Here is a 17,203-nt window from a genome sequence, read left to right as displayed (position 1 = left end):
TATATATATATATATACACATACACACACACATACATATATATATATATGTATGTATATGTATATATATGCAGCTTAGCATGTATACAGGGGTCTGGCCCACACTTGTTTTCCCAGTGGTGTTTCTTGACACCTTTTTCCTCACATGTTCTTAGCCAACAATATGCAAACACTTTCTCTACATTCTAGTACTGGCAACTTTGTAATCATAATCCTTTGTTTACAGACCTGTGTGTCATCTCTCTCTCTCTTTCTCTCTCTCTTTTTGCTTTTCTTGATACATTTCCTATATTACCTAATAAGTGCCTTTACTTTTTGAGACAAGTCTCTTGTATCCCTCCCATGCTCTAGACATTCAGGTCAGAGTGCAGGACCTAGGATTTGCTTCTGGCCATTTACTAAGTGTGGGCCCCTGAATATGTCACATATTCCCACTGGATTTTCTCCATCTTAAATTAAATAAATTGAACCATTTTTTATGCTAAATTCATGGGATTGATGTAATGATAAAATGAGATGCCAAAAAAAAAAAAAAAAAAAAAAAAAAAAAAAAGGTTACCTGAACTCTAATGTACTATACAACTAAGAAACATTAAAAACTGAAGTGACCACTGCTATGTAATATATGTGGTGGTTTCTCTTCCAATTCCTGCTTCAGTCTCTGCTTTATTTCTTTGGAATAGTGTTTAAATAAAGTAGAATAAAGAGCAGTAATTTGCTAATCCTTCCGAGATGACTGCAGCGTATAGCTTCATTACATCAAATGTGTTTACATTTTTAAAATGATTTGCCAGTGGGGACTTTTTGCAAAACAAATCCTGGAGATGCTATATTGGAAATCTGAACAAGATCTGAGCATTTTCCTGGGCCTGTGGTGATTTTCAATGAGATTTATTCTTATGAGGAATAAATTGTGTGCAAGTTAGGAGAAGCAAATTATTATGGAAAGAAATGTTATTTCCCCCCTTCTTTAAAATCATGGCACAGATAAATATTGAATATCAAAGAACCTGCTTTATTTTCCCTTAATTTTCCTTGCTATAAATATTCCTTGGTATATATTCTTAAACTGGTATTAATAAGGAAAAATATATATTTTTAAAAGCAATCCTTACAGCCCTAATGTAATAAGCTATGTTCTTTGGGTAAGTATGGTGTGTCAATGTAGGTTCATCAGTTGTGACAAATGTATCATGTTGTGAGAGATGCTGAAAATGGGAAGCTATGTGTGAGTATGGAACAAAGTATATGTGAAATCTCTGTGCCTTCCACTCAATTTTCTGTGAATCAAAACCTACTCCAAAAAACAAGGTGAATTAAAAAATATTTTTCCAGAATAGTAAAGAAAAAAACCAATATCTAAAATATCTAATCAATTTGTAAAGAGATCATATCTTAAAGGAATTAATAGTATGGACCTAAACTTTGATAAAAATGATCAAAACTCAAAGTAGGAATTAGATTACTTGTTGCAACATACAGAAGATTTAAGACTCCAGGAGGTAAAATATCAATTTGCATTGTAACTGATGACAAAATTATCAGGGTATTTTGAGGGAAGGGTGCTTTAAAATACACACTCATTTTTTAAAAAAAAATTTTTTTTCAACGTTTTTTATTTATTTTTGGGACAGAGAGAGACAGAGCATGAACGGGGGAGGGGCAGAGAGAGAGGGAGACACAGAATCGGAAACAGGCTCCAGGCTCCAAGCCATCAGCCCAGAGCCTGACGCGGGGCTCGAACTCACGGACCACGAGATCGTGACCTGGCTGAAGTCGGACGCTTAGCCGACTGCGCCACCCAGGCGCCCCCACACTCATTTTTATAACAATGTATAATCTATATATTGATTGATAGCACTTTGTTGATTTTTTTCAACCATCCAGTGAAGTAAGTGGTTTTTTCATCTTTTGTTAGGGATATTTACTAGAGTCAGATATCTAGAAGGTCACAGATACCAAACTCAAATTACAGAGGAGAAGCAAATCAGCATCATTGGAAAGCAATAACTTTGAAATCTGTCATGCTCATTTTTGGATGATAGCTGTATATTTTATTAGTGGCACATTAAAATTAAATATGCTCAAATGCCTATCAAGCTGCAAAAAACATGAGAAGCCAGGAATCTATTTTTAGTTTTCATCCTCTTAATATTCTTATCAACGATTTCTTCTACTGGCAATCATGCAAAGGGAGTGTTTAATGTAGACAAGAATTATTAGTTGACTCTCCCACTGCTGATAGGTCACATAAATGGTTATGTCCACTACTCTGGATTCGATCTTCTCTGTGGTCTGCATTTTGTGGTAAACTGAAAACTTCTTGGAAAAAAGCCTTTTATAAACTAAGTAATTACATAAATAAATAAATAAATAAATAAATAAATAAATAAAATGAATATATTTGATATATCAAAAATTGACCCTAAAATTGGGGATTGTTAGAGAGGGGTGATAATACAAGAGGGGAAACAAGGAGAACAGATAGATGGCTACTGACCTGTCATGGACCAGGGTGGTAGCCAATGACACAGTCAGAAATGGTCTTATTCTGTGAATATTTTGAAAATAGTGTCAAGGAGGTTTTGTGATAGATTTATTATTGGCTATGAAAGAAGGCAGGGGAAAAAAGAAGGAAAGAAGGAAAGAAAAGGAAGAAAGGAAGGAAGAGAGGGAGTGAGGCAGAAGAGAGAAAGAAGTAGGTAGATGAGTAAGGAAGGAATTAAAAACATAAAAAGAAAGGAAATGAGAATGGATACAAATATTTTGACTTGAAAAATTGGAAGACTGAAGTCATCACTAATTGAGATCAATTTCAGTTTAGGGCATATTCCTATTAAACATGAAATGGTGCTATTATAGAAAATGCAATGTAATAATAATAAGTTAGAAGGGGAAATAAAGAAAATATATAAACTTAGGAATCATTGTTACATATATGGTATTTAAAATCATGAGAATTGAGGAGATCATCAAGGCAGTGAATGGAGTTTGAGGGGAAGAGAAAAACAGAAACAAATTCAAAGAGTAAGACCTAAAGTATTTCAAGGGAAATATTTTCAAGGAAAAAAGCATAATCACAAACAGAGAAGTCTATAGTAAGTAACAGACATGTTTGTTGTTCCTACTAGTGTATGAACTGGGAAGGAGAATTTTGAAGTGAACCCTGTAGGAAAGGAGAAACATATGCCATGCTAACCTCAATGAAGAATGTTGGAATAGCTGTATTAATTTCAGAACAAGTCATTTCTGAGCATGGAAGTTATCAGGGATAAAGAGAAGTATTACATGATGATATAGTGGGCATGTCTCCAAGAAGACAGAAAAATCCATATCATGTATTCAGAGTATCATAATACATGAGGAGGCAAAAACCTATAAAGCTGCGAGGAGAAAAGACAAAACTGTATTATGGCTACAGTCTTCAACACCCCTATTTCAGTAATTGATAGATCCAATAGGCACAGATCAAGAACAAGGCAGGAACGTTACCTCACACCATTCCCCTTCAACACCATATTGGGAAACAGTGCCATCAGAGGAGAGAGAGGGAGAGGAAATGGGAGAAGGGGAGAGACAGAGACAGAGAGAAAGAGAGAAAGACAGAGACAGAGATGACATGATTATCTCTGTAAGAAAATTCCAGGGAATTGATTAAAATTTCCCAGAATTAATATGTCCTTATAGAAAAATTTCAATATCTAAGGCTACTACACCAAACTCATTATTTTTTTTCATACTAGCAAAAGACAATTACAATTTAATGTTAATAACACAATATTATTTAATTACATCAAAATATGCATGGATATAAATTTATAAAATATGTAGAGGATATACATGTGGAAAGCTAAAAACTCTGATGAAAGAAAACAAAGGTCCAAATAATACAGAGCTACTCTTAGTTCAAGAAGTTTAAATAATAGTTCAAGAAAATTTCCTTGTTGGAAGACTCTTAATCATTAAATCTCAATTTTTCTGAAACTGATCTAGAAAGTCAACAAAATCCCAATCAATCACAGCAAGCTAATTTGTAGATATCAGTACACTGATTTTAAAGTTTATAAGACAAAAGATGCAGAGTAGACAAAGCAATACAGATAAAGGGACAAGTTGGAGGACTGACATTACTAGATTTCAAGATTACTATAAATCTGGAGTGATCAAGGCAGCCCACTATTGGAGAAAGAATAGCCACATAGGGTGAATAGATCAGAATTGATATCCCACAGTTAGAACCCTACACATACTGTCAACTCATCTTTGACAAATTAGCAAAGGCAATCAACAGAAAACGGATAGCCTTTTCAAGAAATGGTTCTATAACAAGTGTATATCTGTGTGCAAAAAAAAAAAAAAAATGAATCTAGACACCGACCTTACAGCTTTCACGATAATAAATCAAAATGGATTGTAGACTTAAATATAAAATGCAAGACTACAGTCTTCCTGGGCGCTGCCTGCGGAGGTGGTGGCCATCTCTTACTCAGCATCATGGCCTCCCTATGACCTCTGGTGAAGCCCAACATCATTAAAAAGAGGACCAGGAAGTTCATCTGGCACCAGTCAGACCAATATGTCAAACTTAAGCACAGCTCGTGGAAACCCAGAGCAATTGACAATACTCTGTGCAGAAGTTTCAAGGGCCAGATCTTGATACCCAATGTTGTTACAGGAGCAAGAAGAAAACAAGGCACATTCTGTTCAGTGCCTTCTAGAAGTTCCTAGTCCACAACGTCATGGAGCTTGAAGTGCTGCTGATGTGCAACAAATCTTACTGTGCAAAAGTTGCTCACAATGTCTCCTCCAAGAACCCCAAAGCCACTGTGGAAAGAGCAGCCCAGCTGGCCATCAGGGTCACCAATACCAATGCCAGGCTGTGCAGCAAAGAAAATGTGTAGACATATATTCATGTCCTATTTGTGTTAATAAAACCATAAAACTATGAAAAAAGCGAAAACTATAAAACTTCCAGAAGATAATAGGAGAAAATCTAGGTGACTTTGGGTTTGGCAATTAGTTTTTAGGTAGAACACTAAAAACACAATCCATGAAAGGAAAAAATAAATTGAAATTCATTAAAAGGAAAAAGTTACTATTTGCAAAAGACCACTATGAGAATGAAACGGCTATCTGAAGACTAGAGAAATACTTTCAAAATAGATGCCTGATAAGATACTTCTATCTAAAATATAAAAGGGGAGGTGCCTGGGTAGCTCAGTGGATTGAGCATCCAACTCTTGGTTTCAGCTCAGGTCATGATCTCACAGTTCATGAATTCAAGCCCCACATTGGGCTCTGTGCTGACAGTGTGGAGACTGATTGGGATTCTCTCTCTCTCTGTCCCTCCCCACTTGCTCAATCTCTCTCAAGATAAATAAACTTAAATAAACTAAGCTTAAATAAACTACACTTAAATAAACTGAACTAAACTAAACTAAACTAAACTAAAAAAAAATATACAAGGGGGCACCTGGGTGGTGTAGTTGGTTAGGTGTCTGACTCTTGAGCTTGGATCAGGTTATGATCTCACAGTTTCTAAGTTAGAGCCTTATTGGGCTCTGCACTGATGGTGCGGAACCTGCTTGGGATTCTGTCTCTCCCTCTCTCTGCCCCTCCCCCGCTTGTGCTCTCTCTCTCAAAATAAAGAAATAAACTTAAAAAGTAAAATAAAATATACAAGGAACTTTTTGTGTTTAACAATAAGAAAACAAAGAACCCAAAATAAAAATCACCAAAAGATCTCCATGGCAGATATGCACATGAAAGTATGCTCACCACCATTTATTGTTAGAGGACTGCAAATTAAAACAAGAATGATATCTACTCTAACCTATGGGAATGACTGAAATATGAAAAATTGACAATACAAAATACTGGCGAGGATGCACAGCAATAACAACTTTTTAATACAAAATAGTGTGTTACTTAGGAAGATAATTTGGCAGTTTCCTACGAAGCTAAACATATTCTTACCAGATTCATATAAATTGAATTGAATTGAAGGGAATGTCCACACAAAGACCTGCACATAAATTTTTACAGCGGCTTTATTTATAATTGCCATAAAAAAAGAAGCAACCAAGATGTTCTTTAGTAGATGAATGGATAAACAATGTGTATCCATAAAATGGAATATTATTTAGTAAAACAAAAAATCCATTACTAAGCTATGAAAAGGACATGGACAAAATGCAAATAAATGGATTGCCAAAAATAATCAAGTCTAAAAAGGCAAGATATTGAACAATTCCAACTGTATTGTTTCCCGAAAAATGCAAATGTATAGAGACAGTAAAAAGATCAGTATTTTCCAGATATTTGGGAGGAAAATGCAATAGATAAATAGATAACACACAGGGCAGTAAACCTATTCAGTAAGGACATTACTAGATTCTGTAATAGTAGGTACATGACATTACGCATTTGTCAAAACTTATGGAATTTTATAACACAATGAGGAAACCTTAATGTATGTAAATTTAATGAGATCATTTAAGAGGTTGAAGGATCCAAGAAATATGCAATTTATGGTAAGCGAATCTAACCGTATCACAAATGTATGAAACAATTCACTGAAGGGGATGGGGAAAAGGTGCCACCTAAGCAACTTTGTAAATGAGTGAAGTCAAAAGGAGGCAAAAGTACGTGCATATAATTATGTTCTCTAGTCTGTAAGTTGTTTCCACAGGTTCATGGGTTAACAGTTTTGATACTATTATGCACATCAAAAGAAGACAGGAGAAAAATGAAGAACTTCCAACTTTCCAACTGGAAAAACATGACAGCAAAATGAATAAATAATGTGGAACTTGTTTATAACTCAAAGTATAAAATAAATATCATTAGGCCCATACTTATATAATAAATGATTGAATAAAGTAGTAAATGTGAAAGAAAGATAATTTTCTTCCCAAAAGAAGAATGTTAAATAAATTATGTGGATGTTTTACCCTAAAAGAGGGAGAACATAACTCTCCATTCCTTAAATGTGAGCTGCACATAGAGACTTCCTTCCAGAGATGACAGTATGTATGGGAGTAGGAAAGAGAAACGTGACAGTGGAGATACCTGACAAACACAACATCCGCCTAGAGATAAAGTTCAACATCAACAGCCATAAATCATGGATCACATCAATAGAATATACCCTTGATACAATATGATAAAAATGGAACTTCACCCCTATGGTCTTCCTACCAAAACTACATAACCCTAGCCTAATCTTGAAAAAAAAATCAGACATATTCTAATAGCAGAGCATCCTACAATATATCATACTTTTACTCTTAAATTGTCATAGTCATCCTAAACAAGAAAATCTAATAAACTGTCACAATAGAGGTCTAAGGAGACATGACAAAAAAATTCAATGGGGTAATTTGGATAGAATACTGGAAAAACAACAAAAAAGAACATTAGGTATAAAACTAAGGAAATCTAGGGGTGCCTGGATGGCTCATTCAGTTAGCGCCAGACTTCAGCTCAGGTCATGATCTCATGGTTTGTGGGTTCAAGCCCCACGTCGGGCTCTGATTTGACAGCTCAGAGCCTAGAGCTTGCTTTGGATTCTGTGTCTCCCTCTCTCTCTGCCCCTCCCCTGCTCACACTCTGTCTCTCTCTCTCAAAAATAAATAAACATTAAAAAAATTTTAAACAAAGGAAATCTAAATAGATTATGGTCTCTAGTTAATGATAATATAATAGAAATAAATATACCATATCATATAAATGCATGGCGCTAATAACAGGAGAAACTGTGTGTGTCAGAATGGATATATAACCCTACTATCTTCTCATTTTTTACAAGATCAAAAATTATTCTAAAAAGTAAAGTATATTAATTTTAAAAAGTTACCGGGAAACAAAGTGAAAATGTATGCACACTTTAGTATGCCCTTCAAACTACTAATATGACATATAGACTTGATAAACTATTCATACCACAGCTTTCCATGAGAGAACAAAATTTCTGCTAAATTTCTTTAATATTGTGCTCCCTCCTTGTTATCAACATATATTGAGATAATCCCTCTGATTATCTAGCCTCATATTTCCATACAATTAATTTTCTCTTGTTATTTTCTATGTGAAAAAAAAAAAAACCATATATGTGAAGACTATAATTGCGCTATTCTTGGCATTTCAGGAATGGCTGTGTTTTTCTTAAGTCATATTCTTAAGTCTGAGTTGTTTATTCCCCAAATATTCAATATCTCTGGTGATGTCATGTCATACACAAAAAGTCTGTGAAAGCTACAAACAAAACTCTGATAGGACCATATTTTCACAGTGTGAAAGTCAGAGTTTAATATATTGTCCTTACAGAACATGTAATATAGTCATTGGTTTGGAATACTGCTTAGGGGAAAACTCTTCAATTACTCTAAAACTGGAACTTGGCTAAAGTGGTAATTTTCAATTATGTTAGCATTAAGATGCTGATTTTGATGCATTTCCTTATTTGACTATGTAGCTGTTGTAATTGTGAAAATAAATGAATTGCTTTATTACTAACAAATAAATAACTTGGTAATAATTTCTCTTCTCTGCAAGCATATAATGCAGTGCCATAGCACATGCCTGTAAATCAGAATATACAAGGGTAAGACAGAACATTAAACTCATTATAAATATAAGGTAGTTTCACAGTTTCAGATAGCATGTTAACTAATTAAGTATGTTGCAGAAGATTAATTCGAATAGCCTAGGATTTACCATATATACACTAGGCAATCTGTATCTGCAAAGCTTAGGCAGAGTTTAGCATAAACATAAAGCTAAACACAGAGTATTAGAAGGTGAATAATTAATTTACAGTGACTTAGGGTTGTCCTCTAATGCACTTTATGATTATGTATTGACATATGATTACTTCAGTATTTTCATGAAGAAATAAATGCTGCTACAAATCTGTCACCTTTAGCTTCTTCTTGAGTGCAGTTGTTATTATGGATATTCAATCATTGTTTCCATTTCACAAAGTTTTCTTTTTGACATTCATCTATCATGGGCAACTGCATCATTCTTAACAGTAAGCAGGGATTCTCTGATGTAATAGATATTAATATGTAGTAGATATTATGTAATATCTAATGTTATGTAATGATGTGTAATAGATACTTTTTTGTGGAATTTTTAATAAATTATATAAATTTATAAATTTTAGATATTTCAAAATAAATTTAGATCCTGTTAGACTGAATAGTTTGGAGCAAACAAATTGCCAAATAAACTAGAAAACCGGAAAAAAATATCAGTTTGAAGGCATTGTAGACATAATATGATGGTGAATACCCAGTTAAAATGTAAAAAACTCATTATTCAAAAAGGAAATCATAATGGAATTGATTAAGTACTTTGTGCTGAATGATAACAAAAATGTCTAAAGTAAAACTTGTCTCACTTAAAGCAGTAATTACAGAAGATAGTCCAACACGCATGCACACACACACACACACACACACACACACACACACACACATACACACACACACACACACTAGCAAAGGAGCAAGATAGAAAATTAATGGTTGAAGAATATAACCCAAGAAATTATATAAAATGCAGCAAAATAAATAAAAAGAAGACATACAATGAAAATAATAAAGATAAGGCTAGTAATTAATAAAATTAAAAACATGCAATATAGAAGATCAATAAAGGCAAATATTGATTATTTGACTAATCCAACTGACTAATATGCAAGAGTAATGAATAATATAAAGGAGAAAAAACACAAATAACCAATAATAACCAATAAGGGACCAAATAACCAATGAAGGACAGAAATGTTATTATTAAAAATCCTGAAAGTTTATCATGGTGATATTAAAATGCAAACACGGTATTATAAGTAATTTTACATGAATAAATTTGAAAACTTAGGTCAAGTGGACAAATTCCTAAGAAAACAGAACTTAAAAATATGGACAGATTAAAATACTATAAAATATAAATATTCCTCTAACTGTAAAATCATCTCATAAAGAAAATTCTAGAAAGATGATTTCACTTGAAAAATATACCAAATAATTACATGACATCATGTCAATCTCTAGTGTGTATTATATTAATAAATTAGGAGACACAATTATATTCCTATTTCTCAGCAACAAACCCACTCAAGGGAGAGAAAGAGAAACAGACAGAGAGCTATGTTATAGAGCTAAAAGAAATAATATAAATAAAGCACTCTTGAACAATATTACAGCATTTAGAAATGGAAGGAAGACACTGTGTTCAAGGACTCAAAGTAATAAATATACCAGTTTTATCCAAGATAAGTAATACAAATATAAGTAATTACAAATAAGTAATACACATATATATGTGTATATATACATGTGTATATATATACATATATACATGTGTGTATATATATATATATAATGCAATCTTAATAAACTTTTCAATTTGTGGTGTGTGAGGGAGCAAAAATTCAAAGTAACAACAACAACAACAGCAACAACAACAAGCAGGCTAAAAATAGCCAAAAGCACTTGAAAATGATTAAGCTTTGGTCTGCAGAAAAAAAAAAAATATATATATATATATATTTTATATCAGGTCATGATCTCACTGTTCATGAGATCGAGCCCCCCTGTCAGGCTCTGTGCTGACAGTGTGGAGCTTGCTTGTGATATTCTCTCTTTCTCTCTCTCTCTCTCTCTCTCTCTCTCTCTCTCTCTCTCTCTCCTTCTCTCTCTGCCCTCCCCTGCTTGTGTTCTCTCTCAAAATAAATAAATAACTTTAAATAAATAAATAAATATCATATCTATCTGACTATTGTCAGTGTTTATTTCCTTCTCATGTTTTGTTTTTTTTTTTTTTTTTTTTTTTTTTTTTTATTTATTTTTGGGACAGAGAGAGACAGAGCATGAATGGGGGAGGGGCAGAGAGAGAGGGAGACACAGAATCGGAAACAGGCTCCAGGCTCCGAGCCATCAGCCCAGAGCCTGATGCGGGGCTCGAACTCACGGACCGCGCGAGATCGTGACCTGGCTGAAGTCGGACGCTTAACCGACTGCGCCACCCAGGCGCCCCATCCTTCTCATGTTTTTTGACATGGCTCTTTCCATCTTCAAGCCAGCAATGATATATAGAGTTCTTCCCATACTTATAGTTTCTCTGATTTTTCTTTTTCTTTCCTCTTCTGCTTTAAAAACTAATATGATTCCATAACATCTGGATAATCTAGGATACCCTCCCTTTTCAAAGGTCAGTTAATCAGAAATGTTAATTATATCTTCAATGTCCCATTTGTCATGTAATGGAACATACTTATGGGATAACAGGGATCAAAGATCATGGGTGCTGAAATTCTGCCAATTGAAGAGTTAAACTTCAGACATTATATTATCCAAAAATAATCTAGTAGACAACTGTAATATATTTGGCTCTCTGGTATTTTAACTCTTTCCTATATTTAATGAATTTCCTCTCTAAATGAATATTAACTTTCAAAACTTTTGGAAAATTACTTCTTATAGCAAAAGTGTCAGACGAGGACTTAGCATGCACCAACTAGATGCATGTGCCTTGGAAGGTATTGGTACAAGGAAGCAGGGACTACTGAAACTCATCCCTATTGGGTGTGATTCTGTGAACTACCCAATGTCATTTAAATAAATATCTTTCTCTGTTGAATTCAGCCAACAACTTTGGGAAAACAATTTCTTATGGGTGTTTCATGTTTCTGAGCGTCTTGATTTAGAGCTATTTCCTTTTGGAGAACTAGTGTTTATTTATATTTTAATGTTTATATCTGATTTATTCAATACTTTTTAAAACCATCTGGGATTTATTTTAGCTTATAGTATATCATTCTAATTTTGTCTCTCCTTTATTTTTCATTTCCAAAATACATAATTATTCTAAAATAATTGAAGATTATTTTTCTTCAATTTTCTCTCATTTAAAGTTCTCATTTAAAAATGGTAAATCCAATTTAAAAAAAACAACTTTCATATACCTAAAGATAATCTTTTAAAATATTCTGTGTGGCTTCCTCTGGATTTGCTTAGCTATTCACTCTGTTGTCTTTAGACATGAATATAGGAATTATAATAAAACCATAAAATGAATTTGGAATATTTCCACCACACTTAAATCTTTGGAAAAATATAAATAGCTTAGTTGCCTTCTGGTGTTAAGATAGCAGAGAAAAATATATATTTCCCTTCCCTTTCTCAAGAAAATTACCCTTAAACAACAAAAAGAAAATGCAACATTTTTGCAAACTCTGCAACTCATCATAAATTCAAGCAAGAAATTCAAAGCTGAACTAGATCTCAAAGACAAGAGAAATGAGAAAGAGTACTCAATAAAGAAGAGACTCTTAGGTAATCCAGAAATTAATGTTATATTGGGAGCAGCAAAAGAAAGAATATCCTGAGTAATAGGGTTTGAAAATAAACTAGTACATCTTTTTAAAAAAATTTTTTTAATGTTTATTTTGAGAGAGAGAGAGAGAGAGAGAGAGCGCAAGTGGTGGAGTGGGCAGAGAGAGAGGGAGACACAGAATCTGAAGCCAGCTCCAGGCTCTGAGCTGTGAGCTGGCAGCCCAGAGCCCCACGTGGGGCTCAAACTCATGGACTGCGAGACCATGACCTGAGCTGAAGTAGGACACTCAACCGACTGAGCCACCCAGGTTCCTGGAAACTAGTATATATTAATTGCAAATAGATGAAAATTATCAAAGACTTAAAAATGATTGGAGACAGGGATTAATGTCTTTCTGTACTGTCACAATTGTAATAGATCTGTTCAAATTTACTAAATCTACTTGAGTCAGTCTTATAATCAACCCATTTATCTAAATTAATCTGTTAAAATCATGTTATTATAATTTTTATGCCTTTTATTTAATTATTTTGAAAGGGAAAGCATGCTTAGATTCTATGATCCAAATTCTGCAAGCAAAATATATTTTTTTTTCTGGTACTTCAGAATACCTTTCTTCTTTGTTATACTTACAAAGTCTATTTATATAACATACATTTATAAAATATTTAATCCAATTTCCACTATCAACTTTCCACCATTTGCAATGAAAAAAATTGCTAAACTCCACTTTCTCTACCCATCCCACTTCTAATTCCTGCTTACTATTATATTGTAGATAGTGGAATCAGAAATAAAGGAGGTCCAAAGTGTACCATGAAGACATGTAAATAATTTGAAATACAACTAAGAAATTTAAAGATAAAATTAAAATATTTTTCAGTAAGAAAAAGAGTCTGGAATCTACAACAGAAAATATACCTCATATTAAAGTGCAATGGAATAGTATGACTGATATTGAGACATTGCATAGGTAAACTGTAGCATATACAAGTAACAAACAATTATGAGCATCTTACTCAGAATTTGTGTTTACTTATAAAGTAGAAAAAAATCACGCTGGCAGAATAATTTTCTACAGCATTATTCTGTTTTACTATGATTCTATTCTTAATACCTAGAAAAGGGCCAGTGACACATTAATAACTCCATAAATATTTGTTAGATTAACAAATGAGTAAATTAATTAAGGAAGACTAGAAAAGAGGAACAGTATCTTCTAGGTCTTAAAAAATGGAAAGCTGACTCTTGGCATTTATATGAAAGCTATACTGAATTTTAAAGAAAATAAATGAATGAATATATTGCCCATATAATAATTCATGGAATAGAGTTTCCATAAGAAATTTTTAAAGGAAACATTGAGAATCAATTTTAGTTAATCAAGTGATCAATGGATAACCTGAAACAGGAGTGTACACAGAAAGTATTGAATTTTTCTAAATATAGGGTTATAAATTAAAATTATACATTTATAATAGTCTAATTATAATTAGACACATTACTGCTTGATGTTCTAGAAGGAACACATAAACTTGAGAAAATAGAATGAATTAATACTTTTAAAATAATGTAAATAATAAAATATGGGAAAGGGAAAGAAAATATGAAATATGGTATATATAACATAATGATTTGTCCCAACTTTTATTGTCAGATGGAGAGGGAGTTCTAATGTTATTTATTTTATTTTATTTTATTTTATTTTATTTTATTTTATTTTATTTTATTTTATTTTATTTTATTTTATTTTTACTTTACTTTACTTTACTTTATTTTATTTTATTTTATTTTATTTTATTTTATTTTATTTTACATTTTTATTTATTTTTGAGAGACAGAGAGAGACAGAGCACAAGTTGGGGAGGGGCAGGGAGAGAAAGAGACAGACTCAGAAGCAGGCTCCAGGCTCTGAGCTGTCAGCACAGAGCCTGATGCTGGGCTTGAACTCACAAACTGTGAAATCATGACCTGAGCCGAAGTCGGACATTAACTGACTGAGCCACACAGGTGCCCTTAATGTTATTTAAAGATAATAATTATAATAATAGTAGCCTAATATATTTAAAAATGTATATAAAAATAGATAATAAAATATCAAGGAAATATATTATTTTTAAAAGAGATCAAATTAAATAAAATAGTATAATATCTTCTGGAGCATTGTGTACCACATGTGATAAATGTTATTTGGCTATAATTACTTTTATTATTTTATTTTAACCATATGCTATAAAAGAGCTAAAGTCCACTGCCATGCCTGCAAAATGGCATCTCCTCATCTCTTTCAGATTTTATCTCATTTCTGAAGGTAATATCTGCAGTTCCTGAATATGTCTTACAATTGTTTATGCATTTATGTGTCTATAAAAATAGGTCACATTTCTATATGTCTTATTTTTAATGTCACCATGTATGTATTCTTGTCAAGCTAAATATTGCATTTCCATAACATAATTATACTCTTATTGATATATGTAGACTTAATGAAATACATTTAGTTGCTGAGCTAAACAGAAAAGGTAGGACTCTTTTTAAGTACTGAAATCAAAGAGGGAACTGAGATCCAGCGCTGTTTGCTGACAAACTAAAGCCTCAGGGATCAAACATCTAGGACAATTATATAGAGCCTTAACCAATAGTGGCAGATCTTCGAATGCCTCAGAGGAAAGCTGACATTGCCCTGGGCTGTATAAGGCAGTGAGCTAGAAGTGAGAGCTTGCCAAACGTTGTGCCTGCTCCCCTCAGTGAAAGGGCAATAGAGGAACAGAAAAATGTGCCCACAAACTCAGACAAGCAAAAAAATGCTTCTCTTTGTCCACGCTTCCCATCAGTAACAAAAATACAAAAACCAGGACACATTTCTAAAGAATCTGAGAATATGCTACACCGTGGCTTTACTTGCCTGAAATGTAAACAGCAGTCCTGATGGAAAACTTGCAGAATCAACAGGAGCAACGCTCTACATGGTTGCCGTACATGATACACAGAGCCTACCCATGGGACTGGGTGCAAGTGGGGGTTCCTAGGGAGTGGGGACAGGGATGAAGTACTCACTGAGGATACATCTGCAGTAAAAACTTACAAACATTCAAATAGGAAAAAGAGATAACACTAAAGGAGGTTCAAGACATGCATAAAATAGAATTAAGATCACCAAAAATTTGAGAAAAATAGCACAATCTTAAAGTATGATTTAAATAATTTGAGAGGTAAAAATGAATTAAATAAACTGAAAGAATATATGGAAGCTTAAAAAATTAGTGGTCATAAATAAAAATTGTGAAACAGAATTTAGAGGAAAAGTAGAATATTTGATATTGAAACTCATTTGGGGTTAAGAATAGTAAAATAGCAGATCTATCTTAGAAAATAAATCAGAGCCATCTCCCACATAGAGATAAGAAAATATGTAAGAAGTTAAAATAAAGTATTAAAAGGAAACTTAAGAACTATATGCTAGAATGAGAATATTCAAATTCCATGTAATATTGAAATAGTTGAAGGAGCTTAAAGAGAAAAATCACTGGAGAGAAATGAGTAAAATATGAAAAGTCTCAGAAATTTCCAAAATTTATGAAAGATGTATTGATTGGGTTAAAAATAACATACTTAGGTTTTAAAAATAATGAAAATAAATGCATACCTTCGCATCATACTGAAACTGTAGAATAAAAAATAAAGTCTGGAAGTATAGAGGGAAAAATAAATCACAAAATGTAAGCAGAGAGAAAAGAAATTACTTAACTAAGCCAAATCAGACAAAACCAAAACAAAATATCATGCTGATGGCAGATTCATCTTCTGCAAGTATAGAGACAAGAAGATATAATAATATTGTCAAGCTGCCGAGATAAAATAATTGTAAGCCTAGAATTTTTAACCCAAGCTATCGACAGAAGTACAAAATAAATCTGTTATGATATATACTCTAAAGTTGCAATATGTTTTCTGTTTTAATCTAAAAACTAGCAAAGAGATTAATCTTTCTTTGCCTTATATACAGTTGATGGAATATGATGAACTTTTCATTTCACTGTGGTCAGAAAATATAGGCACTACTAATTCTGCTGTAAAATATCGTCAATATCTATTTTGAGGCTGTTTATGAGAAAATGTAATTTTCCATGAGTTCTTAAAAATAAATATAGTATATTTAATACATTTTATATACATACAAACTCACACACACATATATAATACCAATGCAACATGACATACTATTAACATTAATTACTTTCTTATTTTGTATGGATGGTATTACCCATGACAATTTCAGAGAAGTGGGTTACTTGTATAAATACATCTGTTTATCTGCTTTAATCTTTCTGCATTTAGGATTCAATGTTGCTTTAGATATGAATATTCATAAACATTATTTTTTGCTGTTAATTATATGATCATCTTCAGTTTAACTTTTACATCTATTAAATATGAAATGCACATCAACTTTTATAAATGTTAAATGATTGTAGAAGTTTTATTATAATGATAAAGTGTTTCCACTTGGTCTGCTTCTTTTGAAAACCCCAATTTCCCTTAGAAGAAACTACTTTCAAATCATAAACTGCTTTTTTATTGGTAATTAGTTCCTATTTCAAAACAGCTTATTTATACCATTACTTATTATTATTTTTCCCCCGCCCATACATTATCCATTGAATTTTAGCACGTCAGTTGGATATTCAGGTTTCAAGTACCACCCTTCCAGCCATACATGCAATTTCTCTTCCAACACTTCTTTTTTAGCAAATGTTTGTTTATTAAATATTTAGTGTTTATAAAATAATTACTATGTAAATATTATTAATAAATAAATGAACTGTTTACGTTTTTTTAACATTTTATTTTGAAGTAAT

This window comes from Panthera pardus, unplaced genomic scaffold (genome assembly GCF_024362965.1).
Source record: "Panthera pardus isolate Hobbes unplaced genomic scaffold, ASM2436296v1 HiC_scaffold_25, whole genome shotgun sequence".
NCBI lineage: Eukaryota > Metazoa > Chordata > Mammalia > Carnivora > Felidae > Panthera > Panthera pardus.
This window is presented reverse-complemented; position numbering follows the sequence as displayed.